General features: G+C 36.1%; 1 protein-coding gene across 1 annotated transcript in view; it reads left to right on the top strand.

Annotated features, from left to right (window-relative positions):
- The window catches only part of ptprea (protein tyrosine phosphatase receptor type Ea), a 118,945-nt gene that overhangs the window by 1,650 nt on the left and 99,046 nt on the right, over positions 1–18,249 (top strand). The gene's annotated exons all lie outside the window — the stretch shown is intronic.

Here is an 18,249-nt window from a genome sequence, read left to right as displayed (position 1 = left end):
CCACTGATAGCTGATGTGTGGTGAGCGTTCTGGCGCACTATGGCTGCCATTGCATCATCCAGGTGGATGCTGCACATTGGTAGTGGTGGAGGGGAGTCCGCATTACCTGTAAAGCGCTTTGAGTGGAGTGTCCAGAAATGTTCTATATTCTACATTCTATATTAATTAATTAATTATGTTTGTTAACATTACTGCCACATTGCCCCACAGTTCTGAGTTTGATTCCAACATGGAGCAGATGCATGCATTGTGTTTGAATGTTTATCCTGTGTTCATGTGATCCATTATTTTTGCCATGCAAAACCATACAGGTAAGGTCAGTCTGGATATTTCAGGTTATTTATTTCCTTATTTTCTTGGCTCAAGGGATTTCAAACTTGGAGGAATTGCTTATAGGACAACTTTAGAGAAATAGAACCAAATGAGCTTGATGGACTGAAAGTTCACATTTGTGGCCTTTCTATTCTATTATGCATGTACTGTATATCACATAGAGTGCTTCAGAATGCAGCACAACATAATCAATTCTATAAATACATTTGATTACACATAATAAATTCGATATAATCAAATGTATATGGCCATATATACAAATATTTATGTAATATTATGTATAGTCACCACAAACTTTCCATGTCAAGCAGACTGAAAATTGATATATATATATATTTAAAATCAGTTATGACATTTGCAGTATACATAGTGAGTCAACACAATAACACAACACAAAATAATCAAAAGTCATTAAGAGTCAGAAATGCCTTTAAACTAATTAGGCGCACCATACCATTTTACAAAGGAAAGCAATGTTTCAAGAGTCCATTTAAGCATGATACGTCAAAACTAAACAGAGCTAGACTGTTTAGTATGTATGATATGTAGGGATATAAACTTGTAAGCCATCAGGGCTGGAGAGATAAAACAGTAGCCGATCGCCTGCCTCTCAACAGTGTTATTCTGAATTATAAAGGTGACCCCCATGAAGTCTGACTTGTAGGCCAAGATGCCTCAGCACTTTCTCTTGTTGCTCTCTGGCATGGTGATTGCCCTGTGAGAATAGCACTAAATATCTGCCTAAGAATGCTGCCCCCTCCCCACTTCTTTAATGATGCCCCTTCCCTATTGTTTGACATGCATACCAGTGGGAGGGTTGTGGCTCCCATCCCTGTGCTGACAGACCACCACATCTCAATTGACTGTCCTCAGATTTCCACGGCTCCTGCAATCCAACAGTACTGTTTGATGGACAGAGTGGGTCTGATAGAAATCTCGAACTCGCCCTCTGTAAGCTGAAGATGATCTACGGCTGAAGGGACTAAATGATACCCTTTCAAAAGGACAGACATTCCCCCCCAACCTTCTTTTGTAGTTCTTCTTAATCCAGCCTTGGTTTCAAGGCAGCTGCTTCTAATTTAGAATGAAAAAAAAAACTTAGGTGACCTGTCTTTTTATGATAAAGTGATGCGTCAATAAAATTACCTTCCCCTGCATGTGTCAGCAATTACCACTTGCTTGATGGCATTCTGTCTTTCTTGATTATACACATCAAAGACTTCCAACAGACTATTACAAAGGGGATTTTTTTGCAGTATAGAAATAATTAGACGTAATTTCAACCATTTTTTCCCCCAACCGTCGTTTTGAAGTTTTCCATTTCTTTCCCCTCCAGAAAACCACCTTGCATTCTATGGAAACGTTCCAAATGTATACATCGTGGAGTGCATACAACTAGGATTTGTATACTTTTCATCAGTCCACATGATGGTTTAAAATGTCATGTGGGTAAATAAAAAGAAAATAAGAATCCCAATGAGAGGGAGAAGGAGAAGGATGGTGAAAAGCCCCCATTTGTTTCACATGAAATATTTTCCATTTAAAACACATATCAGAGCGCAGACTTAATGTATGTTCATATCAGTACATGACAAAAATGTCACATTGCCAGCTGGCAGTGTGGAGGCTATAAAACCAAACCAGAGCGCTTGTGTTAACTGTAAACATGAGACATGCGTTTCGCCTAGCTGTCTGAGCCACGAGATCCATGTCCTAAGCAAGGCAAGTTTCACACTAGGAAATCTTCAGCTGTTTGTACTTTCAATAAAGTTAATTAGAAAAATTAGAATCTCTTTAGTTCTTATCAATGGCAAACATGATGTCAAAGGTTGAGATCAGTGTTTTCACCATTTCCTTACAAGAATTATTTGTAGCGTAACTAACCCAAATTAATTTCTGAGATGGAATTTAGCTCCGGCTGTTCTAATATATTACTAGCAGTGTGGTTTGTTGGTTTACACTGAAGTGAATGGATTAATTTTATTCAATGAGCTCACAATGTCAAAGACCTGGTCAATGGGGTCCATATGAGATACTTACTGTACCTGCCAATTCTAGTTAGAGGAGGTGTGAATCAAAGCTAGCTGTAGACCCCTAAAGTTTTGATAAACCTTGTGACAGTTAAAAAACATATTATAATAGCTTCTTAATTTCCATTAAATAGAATACACTGAACAGAAAAATACAGATAAGGCATTAGTTCAATACCTTAATACACTTACATGTTTAGTCTTCATTTGTTTGTTTTTTCTGGCAATAACTACATGAACCTCCAACAGAACCTCCCATTAAGACTTTCAAACAATATTTTTCCAATACGTTACATTTAAAATGCGTTACATATAGAATGTACAAGACTGGACAGTGAATGGCATGGGAGCAATCTGAGCATCACAACCTATCTCTATCCATTTCTTTTAAACGTCTGGAACTACCATGCACTGCATTCCGGTTACAAATATCAGACTGCTGATTCAGCATTCCTGCATTGACATCACAACTGCAACGGAAATGCAATTGGATTCACAATCTATAGGGTTGTGTGTAAAATGTGCAAAAAACCCAAAGCACTCGGTCCCCGTCTTTCATTTGAGTGGTCACTTAAATTTGAATCAGTGAACCAACAGGAGCTATCTACAGGGGAGCCTGATTGTTATTCTAACCCCTGCCACTCACAGCATGGAATGACATGTAAAACAGTGGTCATCTGGTCAGGAACACAAACTACAAATGGTTCTCTTAGGATCTAGTAGTTTAGCCTGGGTTAGAAGTGAGTTGTGATTAGATAAGCTTCTTTATTTTGGAAAGCTTTTCACAAAAGTAATAAAGCACAGTAACATTCAAGAAATAATTATTGAAGCATTATTTGCATATTAAAGATTTTTAAAACTGGGTTCAAAACTTTTAGGAATAATAGCCTGAAGACATGTTTTTGACATGTTTTTTGTAATTTTGTTTTCATTTCGACATTTAATGATTTAGAAAGGGAAAATTAGTTTCACACGCTAAATCCAAGGGTTCACTTTTTCAAGGAAACTCCTTGAAATCACAAAATATAAAATATACAATATTTGTATATCACCTATTTGCAAACATCAGTCATAAAAGTAGCCTAAATCTGTGTCTTCTCTGCTGGTTTGAGGGTCTCTGTCTCAAAGAAAGAACTAAGTGTTTGTTTGGTACAATTAACAGATGAAGTTTTACTTGAACATTGTTTATCTATATTTAAGTACCATTTAACTTTTCCCCTAAAGAAGAGTTAACCAGCATGATTTTTAAGAGAGATATGCAGAAGCACTCATTAACATGATGATAAGTGTCTTTGAAGAGGGCAGCTCATGAATTGAGTAATTATTGTTCTCATGTATTCAATGCACAAACAGGTTCATAGCTGCATTTTTTTGTCTTGGAAACACAGTAAAGACCCCTGAGAAAAAAATAAGGAGAAGGAGAATATAAACCAAACTAGGTTTTACAGAAATTTTGTTAATATTGTAACATATTTTTCTGTATTTCTGTATAATTCAGTTTTAGGAAGCAAAGTCAAAACTTGTACATTCTACATATGCTGAGATCTATGAATGTTTAAAGAGCCAATAATGCTATAATGCATAAATATAGATTAGGATTGATTTTGGGATTGAAACTCTAATCCCAGAAACAAAACCATCAGACATGGAACTAAACAGAGGTATTCCAAGACTAGCACATATTTTTGATTAGTCCCCCAAAGATACCAGATGAAAGCAATGGCTTCTGCCCCTCCCTTAATAGATAGTGTAATTAGGCCATTCATAAAGTGCTCTTTCCAGTCACCTAATTGATTTTAAACTAAGGTGTCACTATCTTATCATTATGTTAATGACACCTGTGGCCAGCAATTAAAAAACAATGGGGACAGAAACAGTAGCCATCAAGCTAGCCAGCCTGTCTACTGAGAAAGGCCTTGCAGGGCCCTGCCTGTCTCCTGGCTAATGGTGCATAACATGTAAATGGTCCCACTACTCCAATTGCAAAGGAGGGGAATGCAAGCAGTGAAACATGACTGAAGGCAAATTTCATCTACATAAATAGATTTGCTGCTTTTAGGTTTCAGATATCCATAAGGTTTGGAAGAACCTATATGGGTAACTGTATGTTGTGGATGCTTAAACTTCTCTGAACAGAAGCAAATTAAAGGTTTCATTTAATAATGATAGCAAACCTTTAATTAGCAAATATTTAATTTGCCATACTGTCACCATACTTCACAAAGGCCTTGCTATACACAATAGGAAAGTGATATTAGCAAATATGTTGAAACCTTTGAACAAAATTGAAAATTGAAAATGACTTTCATGCACTTACAGTGAAATTCACCCAGGGTTTAATTGAATTCCTTGCATATTTGTAACTCTTGTCATCTCAATGTATCTCAATGGGATTTACATACAAATGTACATATCCACTTCATCTACCACTGAAATGCAGCACCCCTCTAGGTGATGTGCAGCAGCAATTATACCCCCGCAACACATCAGATAGAGAAGTGAGAAATTGCTTCACCAATTGAGTTTAAGGGCAATTTATGGAGACCAGATTGTATAAATTGAGAGCGGAATCTAGCCAGGTTAACACCCCTACTCATAACACAAACAGTGTTTAAGGGATCTTTAAAGGCCAAGCTGTCAGATCCTTGGTTTAATGTCTAACCTGAAGGAAGGCATTTCCTTTAACAAAGTGTCCTTGGTTACCATACTGGAGGATCCACTTTGGGAATTCAGGACCAGAGAGAAGAGATATGCTTACTTGTCCACTTCAAGGCAGTTTCCTTTTGAGGTCTTAGATTGCACTACAGACCAGAGCCAGCTTGGTTTAGCTACTGAAATCTGATGAGATCGGTCTAGAAGGTTTTAAAACTAATTTGTAATTAATGATTAGTTAAGAAATCTAAACATTTCAGTGTGGAAAAACTAACTGACAGAATAACTAGTGATGCATCATTAATATAATGATAGTTAAAATGCCTCTAAATTATATACACAACTTTATATCTACTAGGTATTGGCTTAAAATTTACTGATAAACAAGTTTTCAAACTAATTGGTGTGTTAAGAGTTAAAGCTATAGAAAGGATTCAATGGCTTATTTACATTTTACATTTAGCAAATGACTATAGTAAGATTTTAACAATGGCTATGTAATCTTTACAGCTTTTATTTCTTCTTTTGTAGCTGGATACTCGGCTTATTAAGCTTCTAGCCAATACTGTGTGGTTGTTACATTTTTTTATTCAATTAAAAATGCAGAATTTATAGTCATTGTTTTTTTCTGTAATCTAAATATTTCCTAAGATGCTAAATATAATCAGCATGGAAGACAGCATTTTCTTTATACATGTATTGTTCAAGTTACTTTGGCATCATTTTTATTAACTGGTCATTAGTTAATACTGAACATGAAATGCTCAAGCAACTTGACTGTTGCATAAGCACTCAATGTGATCTTTTACACCGAAGAAGGCCCCACAGCCAAAACATTGTGTTTCTATTCATCACTTTTCAGCACTGAATAAACCTATACTTGTTCCTAAACACTCCATCACCTTATTAGTGAAAGAGTTGATTGGGCACAAGTGATTTACCCATTGAATGAAAATCAAGAAAAAAAAGCACAGTAAGAAACCAACTGTTCAATTATTCATCTACCAAACACCTTCATGCCATCAGTACGTTGCAGACTAAGTCAAAATCGTTTGCTTTCCGGGGTGCTCAAGCTAGCAGCTCGCCAGACACTTAGCTGTACACGTCTGGCCAGCTAATGCCTGGTCGCTAAAGCACTACAATTGAATGGAATGATGGCAGCCTGACTATGTGGCCTACATTGTTGAAGTCTTGGGACCTTACTCACTGCCCTTCCTACAGGCTCATTCTGACTTGACAATATTCCAGCAGGATAACACATAACCTCATGCTGCTTATGTTAAAATGCCTTTCTTGTGAGATGTAAATGTGACAGTTATGCCTTGAAAGCCCTCCTCGCAACATTTAAGTCCCATTGAACATTTGTGACATGAGCTGGGACAACATGTTGCCTTGAACCACGATGCTTCATCAAGATCATTGTGGAGGTCTAGGTGGATTCCACCAGTTGCACTAACTGATGGCAACCTAACCGTATGGTGTAACATTGACCAGGTCTTGGGACTTCATTTGCTACTTGTCCTGCGTGCTCAGTACCAGGCCTCATGTTGCTCAGTTAACAGTTTTCTTGTGGAATGAAAATTAGTCTTAGTTTTGCTGTGGATACCCTTATTGGCAGATTTTAGGTCCATTGAATATCTGGTAGATCAGCTGGGATGAAATGTAGCACCTAACGGCACCTAGGCTCTCAAAGTAGAATGAGAAAGCTCATGTGTGTCCTAACTCTATGAGAAGTGCAAGGTGATCTAACCATTATAATGAGGAATTGGTGTAAAAAATTACCTTCAATATTGTGATAAATAATTATTCTAAACATGACTTGACCATCTAATGTCTTTGAACTACAATACAAGTACAAAAAAATATGGAAGTTAAAAAGGTCCCACTAATATTACTGTAACTCATGCTCACAATATAATTCAACATCTCTCATTGAAAGCAGTATGGTGGCATTTCAAGCCCAAATCCTTCTTTAATTCTGTCTGAAGAGCTCCAACTCTCAGTGTCAGTTGTGAGTTTCATAGAAGGGACTATTTCAAAGACATAATGTGAAAATACTGTAACGCAATGGGGGCTCAGGCGGGCGCCCTTGCCGCATTAGGTCGGCCCCCCACCATCGGGGGCTCGAACCCGGGACTCCCACATCACTCAACAGGGACCCAGCCCGGTGAGCTAAAGAGAGATCTCTTCACAGCCCAGTAGCTGTAGTCCTGCTATGACAGGGACGGGCGGTGACGTCACCTGCTCTGGTATGCCGGCTCTTATACAGTGCCTGTCGGCCGTAAGCATTACAATACCATTTGTCAGCTATTAGGAACACTAGGAATATGTTTAATGAGTCAAATGGTTTCCTTTCAAAAGTAGCATTTCTGTTTTTTTCTATTGTGCAAATGATAGGACAGAAATAATCACAATCTAATAAGCTGATCTGATGATTATTTGTGTTCCCCGTTAAGGCAACACTACAAGATAACACTTTCACAATAATCTACAAAGCATCTACAGCCCTTATTATATTAACTCCATATAAGCTAAATTCCATATTTTAGTTTCAGTCTTCAGCTGATCAAAGATGTCAATAAAGTTGAGAAATTGAGACATTGGTTTTATAATTAATGGTGGTCTAGTTAACCCACTTTATATTATTGAATGGTTTTAAAAGTTGTAAAAGATGTGACTATTTAAAATGTAATGTTATTAGCGAACATACAGAGAATGAAATACTACTGGTGAAACATTTTTATTGGATTGCAATTTTCAGAACCTTGATCAGCACAAAGACAACTCAAACAACAGAAAAAGGACCTACCATTCTCAGCAAATCTCCTGGATGACTCACATTTCACAGAGCACATCAAATTGCATGTGCACACTTGCAGAAGGTGTTCTTAGTGTCTAATTTTCAGAACTTGTCACCAAACGGAATGTCTTTGATCATCATTAAATGTAGATCCAAAGTGTGTCAAACATCACATCATAAAATTGCTATATATCATACTTCATCTGCTTTAATATATAGGTACATAATCTTTCACAATAGCAGTTTACAAACCCTAAAACACTGTTTCACCATAACAGTTAATGAGCAATAAAACACTCTTTCACAATAACAGTTAATCAGCAATAAAGTACTCTCTATACAAGTCTAGAAAGCAGTACTAAAAAGCAACTTCAGAACAAAGTGAAAAAGTGGCATTCAGAGGTTCCTACCTTAGAGGAGACGTTTTTGAGCCAAAAGAGCATCAATCAGTCCTACATTTAATAAAATATAATGATTATAAATCAGTGCATTCTCTTGATTTAATGAGTACTAATGGTATCAGAACTGACAGCATAATAGCTCGAACTCTGGAACTCTCTTATTACTGCTATATAAGTTCATGAGCCACACTCTAGTTAGCTTTGCCTCTCTAATCATCTCAACTTTTAGATGAATGCCTGCAAGTTAGAAGCTGCGGTTTATATTTAATGAAGAAAGCAATCAAAAGTAATTTACTCTTAATAAAATATCCACCCCCTAAATCCATCTCTGTAAAATATATATTTTTAATGGGTAGGCTATCATTTCACAAGTATGCATCCTTCCAAAATGGGTGCTTTTTCAAAAAGTGTACTAGAAAGAGCTCAAAACAGAGTAATAACCTTGAGCACATTATGCAAGTATATGTTACAACCATTTCAATAATAAATCAGATGTAACAGTGCATAAACCTTATGTTGAGCAACATATTAGTTTTACAACTCAATCTTTCATTCATCATTGATAATTATTGAAGAACCTGTAGGATTGAAGATATTTCGTTGGCAAAATACATATTGTTTTTGTGTCCTACTAAAATGTTATAATTAAAGAGCTCTAGATTTAATCAAACAAGGCCATGAAATAACCATGTTTCTGCCTGTTAAAGTACTTGTTGCAATCTTTACATAAACGCATTAAAAGAAACATTTTTTGTCTGGAAAGGGGAAGAGAGTCATGGAAATGTAAGTTTAGTGGTAAATAAAAGTGAATGGAAAGAGAGCAGGCCACAAACTGAAATAATGCTGCAGTTGTACAGTAACTCCCTAAACAGGGATGGCTGCAGATGAGAGTTCTCGCGCCTTTAATGTTGATTCTGAGTAAATGCCAATCTAATGCCAGACCAAGAGCACTGTTATGGCATTAAGTATTGTGAAAGGTAAGTGAAGCTTCAGGAGCAAACAATGCATCATTTATCACACCGCCTCCAGCAAAGTCCATATCGTATAACTAGAAATTTTCTTACAAAGCAATTGACACGATGCGTCAAATCGAATAGCCATTTAACAGTTTGAAAAAACGGTAATGAAATATGAACTTCTTGTACTGGGAAAAAAGAAGAATTGCTCTTTATAAAAAGTAAAAAATTACCCTTGTGATATTGCTGAGCTGCCTCTTATTCAAGTCTCTCAAGCTGTTATAAGCTTGGATTCATCTCTTTTGTCAGAATGAGTATAAAATAGTGGGGTTAGGATTGTGTGAATCTCAGAACATTCTTTGTTAATGGCGAAACCGGCAATACTAAAGCAGATGTAATATTATCAGAATAGAATCCACACTATATCTGCTATTAAAAACACATGATAAAAAACACAATATCCTTGTTTTACCATGGAACATATTCACCAAGATATAGACTGTATCTCTATTCAGTCAAGCACATGATATAAATGTAATGTAAAGAAAAAAAATGGAAGGATGAATTACACTTACTGTACTTATTATTTTTGTCCATTCATCATATGTTTTCATCTTTGTTGCAAAGGCCGAAATTGTTTTGACATAATATAAATCACTAAACAACAAATTAAGTTTAAGCAGTGCACAGAAGGAGCTACATAAAACAGCAGGGTTGGATTATTATATTACCTCACAACAAGATATCTCACTTTCATTCTTTTAAGCACATTGCCATGGCTTGAAGTAGCAGCTCATTTCTGATTACAGTAAACAAGGGGCATAAAGATTTGTTTAGGCTGGTCCTTTCTGCACCTTGAATCGTCAAGAGAAAACACCTGCTTACTCATTTCTGACTATCAGGTGTAAAAACTCTTTCCAGTGTTTACTGTCAATACACACTGATGTTTGGTTTTGTGTTGTAAGGAACATGCAGTCACTTTCACCAAGCACAAAAATACTATGCCGACTGTCAGTGCTGAATCGCTATATACTTGTTGTAGACTGAATGAATAACAGAACGAGACTAGTTGAGTATCTGACAAAATCACATCTCATAGAACTCATTTTTGATAACCTGAGACTAATACTAAAAACTATCTATAATTTGAACCAAATGACAAAGGTCAAGGTTATTCCTTCAGTTTTGCAAATCTGTGCTTGCAATTCATATGACCTCTGGTGTTCATTTGGTGAACTGATTATTTTGATGCCTGATGGCATTAAATTGTCTACCTGCAGCAGGACACGTTTAAGCATGGTGAAGATGTGTTTTGGCACAAAATGCATATATTACTTTTGGATTAAAAAGTCATGCTGAATTCCTGTTTTCATTTTTGTTTCTAACAGAATATGCTTTCCTTAGAACCTTGAAATTATGATAACAAATGCACACTTAATAGATTCGCATTCTATATTAGATAAATATTTTATCTTTATTGTTTTTTTTGCCTATTAGCATTTTACCTATTTTTCCAATCTGTATTTTTGGCTACCTATTTTACTTATATATGTATTAGATTTCCTTATATACTTAATGTTCAGTATAGAATCATATTCAAAATGCTAGTTACAGTGCACTGAGGAGTCCTGCTTCACCTCTGAGAACAATGGTCAATTTAAGTATATTTAATTGCAGCTTCATTGATTGAGCAGGCAATGCACTTCCCAAGACAAAGTAAAACCTGTCCTCTTTCAGGATCAGCAGTGAAAAAATGGTTAGATCTAAGTAATCTGACAGATTTATTTCAACAGGGCCAATTCCCATACCTCTCCAATTTTACTATGTTTCCACAAATCCCTCGTAATATGACTACAGATAGCATGGGTCATAATGCTTTTGTTTCTGCCTTTGAAAGTAGACAGTATTAGTCAGGTGTGGGACAAGCACAAAATACAGACATCTGCTGGATGTTTCTTGCTACTGCAATTTAATATAAGAGGAAAAAGTCAGTGTGTTAATCTCTAAGATGTCTTAATACTTTTGTCGCCATTAAAATGTAACTAATGACATCAACGAATACAATTTTTAAACTTTTAAAATTTGTAATGCTTTCCCAATATCTATTAAATAAAAAAATGCAAGAAACTCATATTATCAGAAATATACACTTTACAGTGATAAATAGTTTATTGTGAGTGAAAATAAAAAGAAAGTATACAATGTCTATTCTAAAATCTGCACCAAGCAATTACTTTTAATTAATCAATGCGAAGGAGCCCTTTGAAGGTGTTCATAGCCCTCAGACTGAACACAAAGTGTCTGGAGACTTCATACAGCATTATTAAATTACACAGCCATGAAATTCCTTTGACTATCCTGTTGCTAACAACCACTGGCCCATTTGTTATTTGTGAAACCATGAAATCATTTTTAAAAATCGATCTACAGAAATATAGAACCTTGAGAAAAGAGCATCTGCCTCTGACATGCTCTCTGGTCCAAGAGAAAAAAGGATGTTATAATAAAGGAGTCAAAAAAAGAAAAGGACCTCAGGCCAAACATAGTTTCGTGACTTAAAATGTTTTCTTTGCCTTTCTGCCAAAATATGTGCCACTGCCATTCATACATTCTATTCACTCAAGTGCCACTAAAAGGCATTCCTTGTGCCTTTTGAAAATACAACCTGAAAGAGGAGAAAGGTGTTACACAGAAAACATTCTGAAGAAGTAATTCATAAAATGGTGATAGGGGATTCACTTCATCCTTTAGCCTTTAGCGCAAAGTAGCAATGCGCACAGCTTTTGTAACAAAACACAGTAGTTTGGCTATGTTTAGTGATTGACTTTTTCAAGTCACTTATTCAAACAATATGCAGCACCAGCCGAATGTTAACCTTGATCCCCTACAATTTTCAGTTTCCAACAAATACATTTTAAGAACTTTTTTTCACCAGATGGTTTATTGATATTATGGCAAAAAACTTCCAATATTGACATAATCATTAATTACACATATCTGGATTTTTTTGTTGTTTGTGCTGCTGTTACACAATGATATTAGCAGCTTTACGTTCTTATATATTTATTAAATTAAAAAATATTTGGTAGCAAAAACTGTGATGATTTATAAAAACAACATTGTGATTTCATACTGGATTGTTGTTTGAAAAATGGCTATATCATACAATATATGCTAAGACCTGGCCTTTTGCAAAGTCTTTCTGTTTTAATTTGCTCTAATAATTCAGACCTTGCTGGTGTTGAGGGACAGAAATAAACTGCGCTGGGCTATCTGTCCTCAAGGCTGAAATAATCTAGTTTATTTAGAAAAATCACTCATGCACCCAGATTTCTGCGAGCTCCTATTGATACAATATTTAGCTAACACTTTTTATGTCATACTGTAGTTTTATCAAAATTGTTTAAAGCGCTTAAGTATTTGTCCTTTTTGGTTCACAAATCTAAAATAACAAGTTTCAATATAATTAGACTTTCTATGCATTGTTCCAGTACATAAAGAACAGTTGTACATAAATTCAAAATTGAAGTATTGATTTTCTCTCATTAACATCACATAAACACCTCCTCTTTCTCCATTGTTCTATAGATTGAATCCATGGGAAACTGTTTACTTCTGTTAATTGTTTTTTTGGCCAATGACAGTGGTTCACAGCAGTTAATAACAGAGTAGAAAATAGGTGCAATTAGTACAATGTGAGAACATAGTCATAATTCTGATCACACTTCTAGCAGAGTTTTCATATAGTAGTAGGCCTTAACATAGCTCTTCTGCTAAAGACCAAATAGCTTTATATACAATGCTGAAACTAACAATAAAAAATACAGAATACAATACAATATGTGTACAGGTTTAAGAAGATTATTTGGCATGAGTTAAAATACAATTTTTTTCAAATGAAAATAATATTTTTCAACTACCTGCAGTAAAATAAAAAGGAAAACGTGGTGCATGACATGTGAAAGCATAGTACTATATCCCACAGGGGTGAATAAACTGTATTGTCTTTTTAAATAAGGAGTGTGTGTTTAATTTATTGGTGTGTGAAATGACCATATGAATATGAAATGGAAACTCTTTAAGTTTCTATACAATATTAAGCCCTGTTATTTGTTTTGTTTACACAATTTAGATTTTTGTACAATGGAGGTGCACTTTCCAATGCAGAATTCCAAGCTCACACTGGCTTCAAAAAAAATAATAATTTTCTCGTGCTTCCCATTGTGTCTGCTGGCAGTGGGACCACAACACCACATAAAAGTATCCATACTGTTCAGGGCATATATTGCATTCTAACAGAAACAGTATTCCCATATCCTCCTAAGTACAATGTGACCAATGCTCAATGTTACATTTCCACCTGCCACAATATAGCCATGTTATGGTAGGAGTACAAAAGTGCACTGACTGTGTGGTATCCGGTGCACCCTTCCAATGAGACATTGATATATCACCGGTCTGTGTACGAGAGTGATTCTGAGCTACACGAAACGGAACTCCCTTGCTATTTCCAGTGTAATGGAGTGAGCCTGAGAGAGTGCTTTATTTGAGAAAGAATGTTAAGGAAATGAGTTTCCTCCAGGCAAATTGTTCATCATGGAGCATAGACAGGCAGCTCACAATGGGGCCAGAACAGAATGTTGCCCCAGGTGCTCTATACCCAACCTGATTGTTGACTTGGGTGGATCACTAAGTGCATTAAACGCAATTCCCAAGAACAAATTCAGCAAAATGATCTCGTCTCATCATCCTCACCTGTTGAATTGCCGCCACACATGCAGCCATTAGGTGACGGATTGATGGGCGATAGAATGAGCCCTGGGAGGTCATTCCTCTACATTTCTGATACATCTGTATTTTAATCATCCAGATGAGGCCTGTCTGTGCCGAGAGTTTACATGTCAAGTGTCCTTTTTCCCCTCCACCTTCATTCACACTCACTGTAGCTCTTTTTCAAATCATCCCATCACTCCTGAGCAGTAGGGATCTTATATACACAATAGACATATATACACAAATGCACACTTAAATAATAATATAGCACTTGGATTTATTTGAATATTTTGCACTTTGTAGATTGTGCATATGGAACATTTTACAAGAGGTAACACCAACGTTGTAAAAACATAACCAGCATAAAACTGTAAAAAAAGATCAAAAAGGTAAAAAAATAACATTTAGATTTTTAAATGAAGTATAAAGCATTTATTGTACATGTTTACACAGTACAAAAACATTGTTGTTTAAAATTCCTTATTTCCCAAATCGTGAATCATACAGTGGTAATTTACTCCAGAAAAGGAAAATTGAGGACAGCATTGCTGTTTGACAAGATATTTTGCCTTAACCATAAGTGATGTTTACGTGTTTGTTTGTTGCTTCTTAACATTTCCCAGCTCACATTATAACGCCAGTTGTTTTGTCACTGATATCAATATAACTTAAATATCTGACACTGTGGATGAAAGAGAACAATAATAAAATCACATCTTTAAATCAGAAATACAAATTGAGTAATATTAATCTTACACATCTTCTTAGAGCAAAGTCCTGTTTCAAAATAAAATGAAAACTGAGAAATTAGACTGGAGGGTGATGTGTGTAGATGGGTGATTAAAGCCTAACATCATATCGTTATTCACTACTAATTGTAATTCTTCAGCTGTGACTGAAGCCTTTTTGTTTCCATAGCTTAAGGTGCTGGTTCAGTTTAACTCAGCAGTGGAAACTATGTTCTCCTGGTAAGAGAATTAGGATGCCCTGGGTAAATTGTAAGCTATACTTTGCAACAAACAAGGCAATGATTGACAGCTTCATTATGGTGCACTACAAAGCCTTTAATCCTACAGTAATGTTCAATAGTAGGCACTTGATGCACTTTTTCAAGAACCTTGTGATCTGGCATACAGCAAAGGTTAAAAGACACTTGATGCTGTCTGAACCTGTAAAACGTGAAAGCAGGTTTTGATAACGTACTTCAGATAGATTGTGTGCATGTAGAGAATGTGGATAGGCCATGAAAAGTGTACAATTCAAAAATAACAGAGCAGTTGCTATCATATAAATTGTTAAAATTTATTTGAAAAAAACCCTGTACAGAAATATGGATTTATCTTGATCTTCAGCATCACTACTCTGGAGATTTTCATTCTTGGATTAACCTTTTTTAAATTGTAATCAAATTCTGGGTATTTTTTATGGTGCTGCGTTTATTTTTCAACAACACAATTTTTTTTTTCTGTCCATGATTATCATACTTTTTTCTTTGAAGGAAGTTAAGATGCTTTTTAACCATAAAGGAACAAGTAAAGGTTTATTCCATGCTGAAAAGAGAAGAAAAGAAACAATGTTTCGGCTCTGGTTCCTTCTTCAGGTGTGAAGCCACAACTGAAGAAGGCTCCATAGTCGAAACGTTGTGTTTCTTTCCTTCTCTTTTCAGCATGCAACAAACCTTTACTTGTTACTTTGCAGCCTATGCATGCTGACACAGCTACAGTACCTACTTGAACTCCTTCAGCTTTTTAATTATGAAGAGTTATCTTTATAGCCAGACCCGAAGCTAACATCATCTGTGGTCTAAGGACTGTAGTAATCGGGCATGTTCAGAATAGACTACAACTGAAAGGTCTCTTGTGTTTCCTTAAGAGGGTTGCACTTTTTATGCAATGGAGTTAAGAGTGTGCTGTGAACATTATAGTGTAATATATAGTAAACAAATAGAAAAGGTAAGATTGACGCTGAAAGGTAGAAAAAAGAAAAAATGTTTTAGCTTCTTCAGGTGAGAGGCTCACCTTCTTCTTTCCATTTTCAGAATTTGGAATTAACCTTTGGTTGTTCCTTTGCAGCCAATGCATGGTGACACAGCTCCCCATTTGAACCTATACAGTAGATATGATATATACTGTATTATATGTATTGTGCACTATAATATGTGTATGGTTCTTGCCTATGGGAATGCATGATTTCTCCTTTACACCAGGCTCCACTGTATGCTAAGTAATTGTGCTGGGCTATTTCTACTGTATGAAGTCATCTGCCATGTTTGCTATAATAGAAGTGGCAGTCATTATTATACTATTATTATACTGCGCTTCAGTATAAATCTTCAAATTATTAATTCAGTGTAGATCAGCAAAGACTCTTATCTATTTATGTACTGTATGCATTTTTAGAAATATTAAACTATATAGATTTTGGATATTGATTAAGTGATTCTGGCCATCACTCAAGTGCCTGTTGAGTGATGACTATTGTACAAGCACTAAATCAAATTATCAGTTCTAAAGTTGATTGGACACGAAGTGATTTAGCCTGTTGAATGTCAAGCTTGGTAAAGATTGCTAAGGAGAAATAGAAATGAACCAATATGCCTCTTTTAGGCAGAACAATGCCTTCAAGTCATTGGTAATAAATATTATATGGTAATAAATATGGATTAAATCAGCACACTATTGCATGTGTTCACATCTAGCAATTTCTACACGGTAAGATTTTAGAGCCAAACACAGTCTGTCAAAGACGCCGATCTTGGATACCACAAGTCACACCTGGGCACGGTCAATGGGGAGGTCCAGTTCTGATGGTAATCTGATTGTACAGTGCCTCATGGATCAGGTTTGGGGATCTCACTTGTTGCCCTTCCTGTGGGCTCATCCTGACTTGACAATATTCAGGTCATCATCTGACCTTATTCTGCTCATTTCTTCCTCAGGCAGAAAAATTAGGGGACTTTACAGATTGCTGGATTCTGCAAGCCCGAAGTGAAATTTAGTTAGGACACCAGGATTAAATACAACTCTTGCAATGACTGCCTTGGGATCTTAATTGACCACATAATCAGGATCTTGGTTTAATTACTCTATCTCATCTGAAAGAAGACACCTTCTGCAGCACAGTGGTCCCTGTTGTTATACGGGGGAGGTCCAGGCATCAGCAACCTGCTTTGCCATTACAGTCCTGGCTGATGAGAGCCGGTTTTGCTTAGCTTCGAACATCTGACATGATCAGCCTAGCAGGTGGTAATGCTGCTGTCTACTTGATTAATTCAAATTTCTTTGTATGAATTCATGCTACATTCACAAGAAATTGTAGATTCTTGCCTTTTTGAAAACACAGTTGTAACTAATTTTCTTCACACAATTACATTTTTTTTTGGGGGGGGAGCTCTGTCAGTAGCCCTCCCATTTCACAAAATCAGAGAAAAAATCTTCTCACCTTTATAAAGGGTTTTCTGATTATCACCCCTGTGTCAACTTCAAGATTGAATTTAAGATATGCTTGAGCCCTTTCGTATCATTATGCTACACTACTATTCACAGCCTTGAAACTCAGCAGTAGGGCTACATTTTGTGAGCCTATGCTCAGATCAGGGATTTTTACTAATTATCATTTGATTTCACTGGTGCAACATATCGGGAGTGTTTTTATAAGAAATGACTGCAGTAAGAACACCCGACAGGAATAAGTCAGAGGTTTACTATGTTGAAAATATGTGATCTCAATGCCAGAACACCTTGACTTGTGTTAAGTTTACATGACTATTTTAAAGTTCCTTTTAACTCTGGCATTAATAACATATTGTAGTAGAATAATGCGTCTGAGCTGGAAAAAACGTCTTTAAGCATTGCTCTTAAGATTTTATTTTATGCCTATCTGGAAAAAAAAACATCTGTATTTGAAAACTGACAATAAATAAAAGAGTTACCACTCTGTCGATAAAAGTTTCCCTTGTCGAATTCTGCAAGTCTATCACAGATACGAACTAAGAAAATCACACGCACTATCGTTAGCGCCTAAAGCCAAGGTGAAGAAATATTGCTTTAAAAATTATGCGCTCTGCCCAGATCAGCGTGTCTCTGAAATACCTCCTTTACAGCCATGCGAATTGAAGATCAGTCTGGCTTTCCTATTAAATCGCCTTCTCAGTTACCCAATAAAGCCTGTGATCTCTGGAGCTGCGAGACGCTCCTGTGGAACTATCTGTATTAGATACACATTCTACAGCCCAACAGGAGCTCAATTCGTTTGAAGGCGCCTGTAGTTTTCTATGCTTGCTCAAGTCCCTAATGCGTCTTTAA

Source organism: Lepisosteus oculatus, chromosome 4, assembly GCF_040954835.1.
Source record: "Lepisosteus oculatus isolate fLepOcu1 chromosome 4, fLepOcu1.hap2, whole genome shotgun sequence".
Lineage (NCBI taxonomy): Eukaryota > Metazoa > Chordata > Actinopteri > Semionotiformes > Lepisosteidae > Lepisosteus > Lepisosteus oculatus.
Note: the sequence above shows the minus strand (reverse complement) of the source record. Positions and strands in the feature narration are given on the sequence as shown.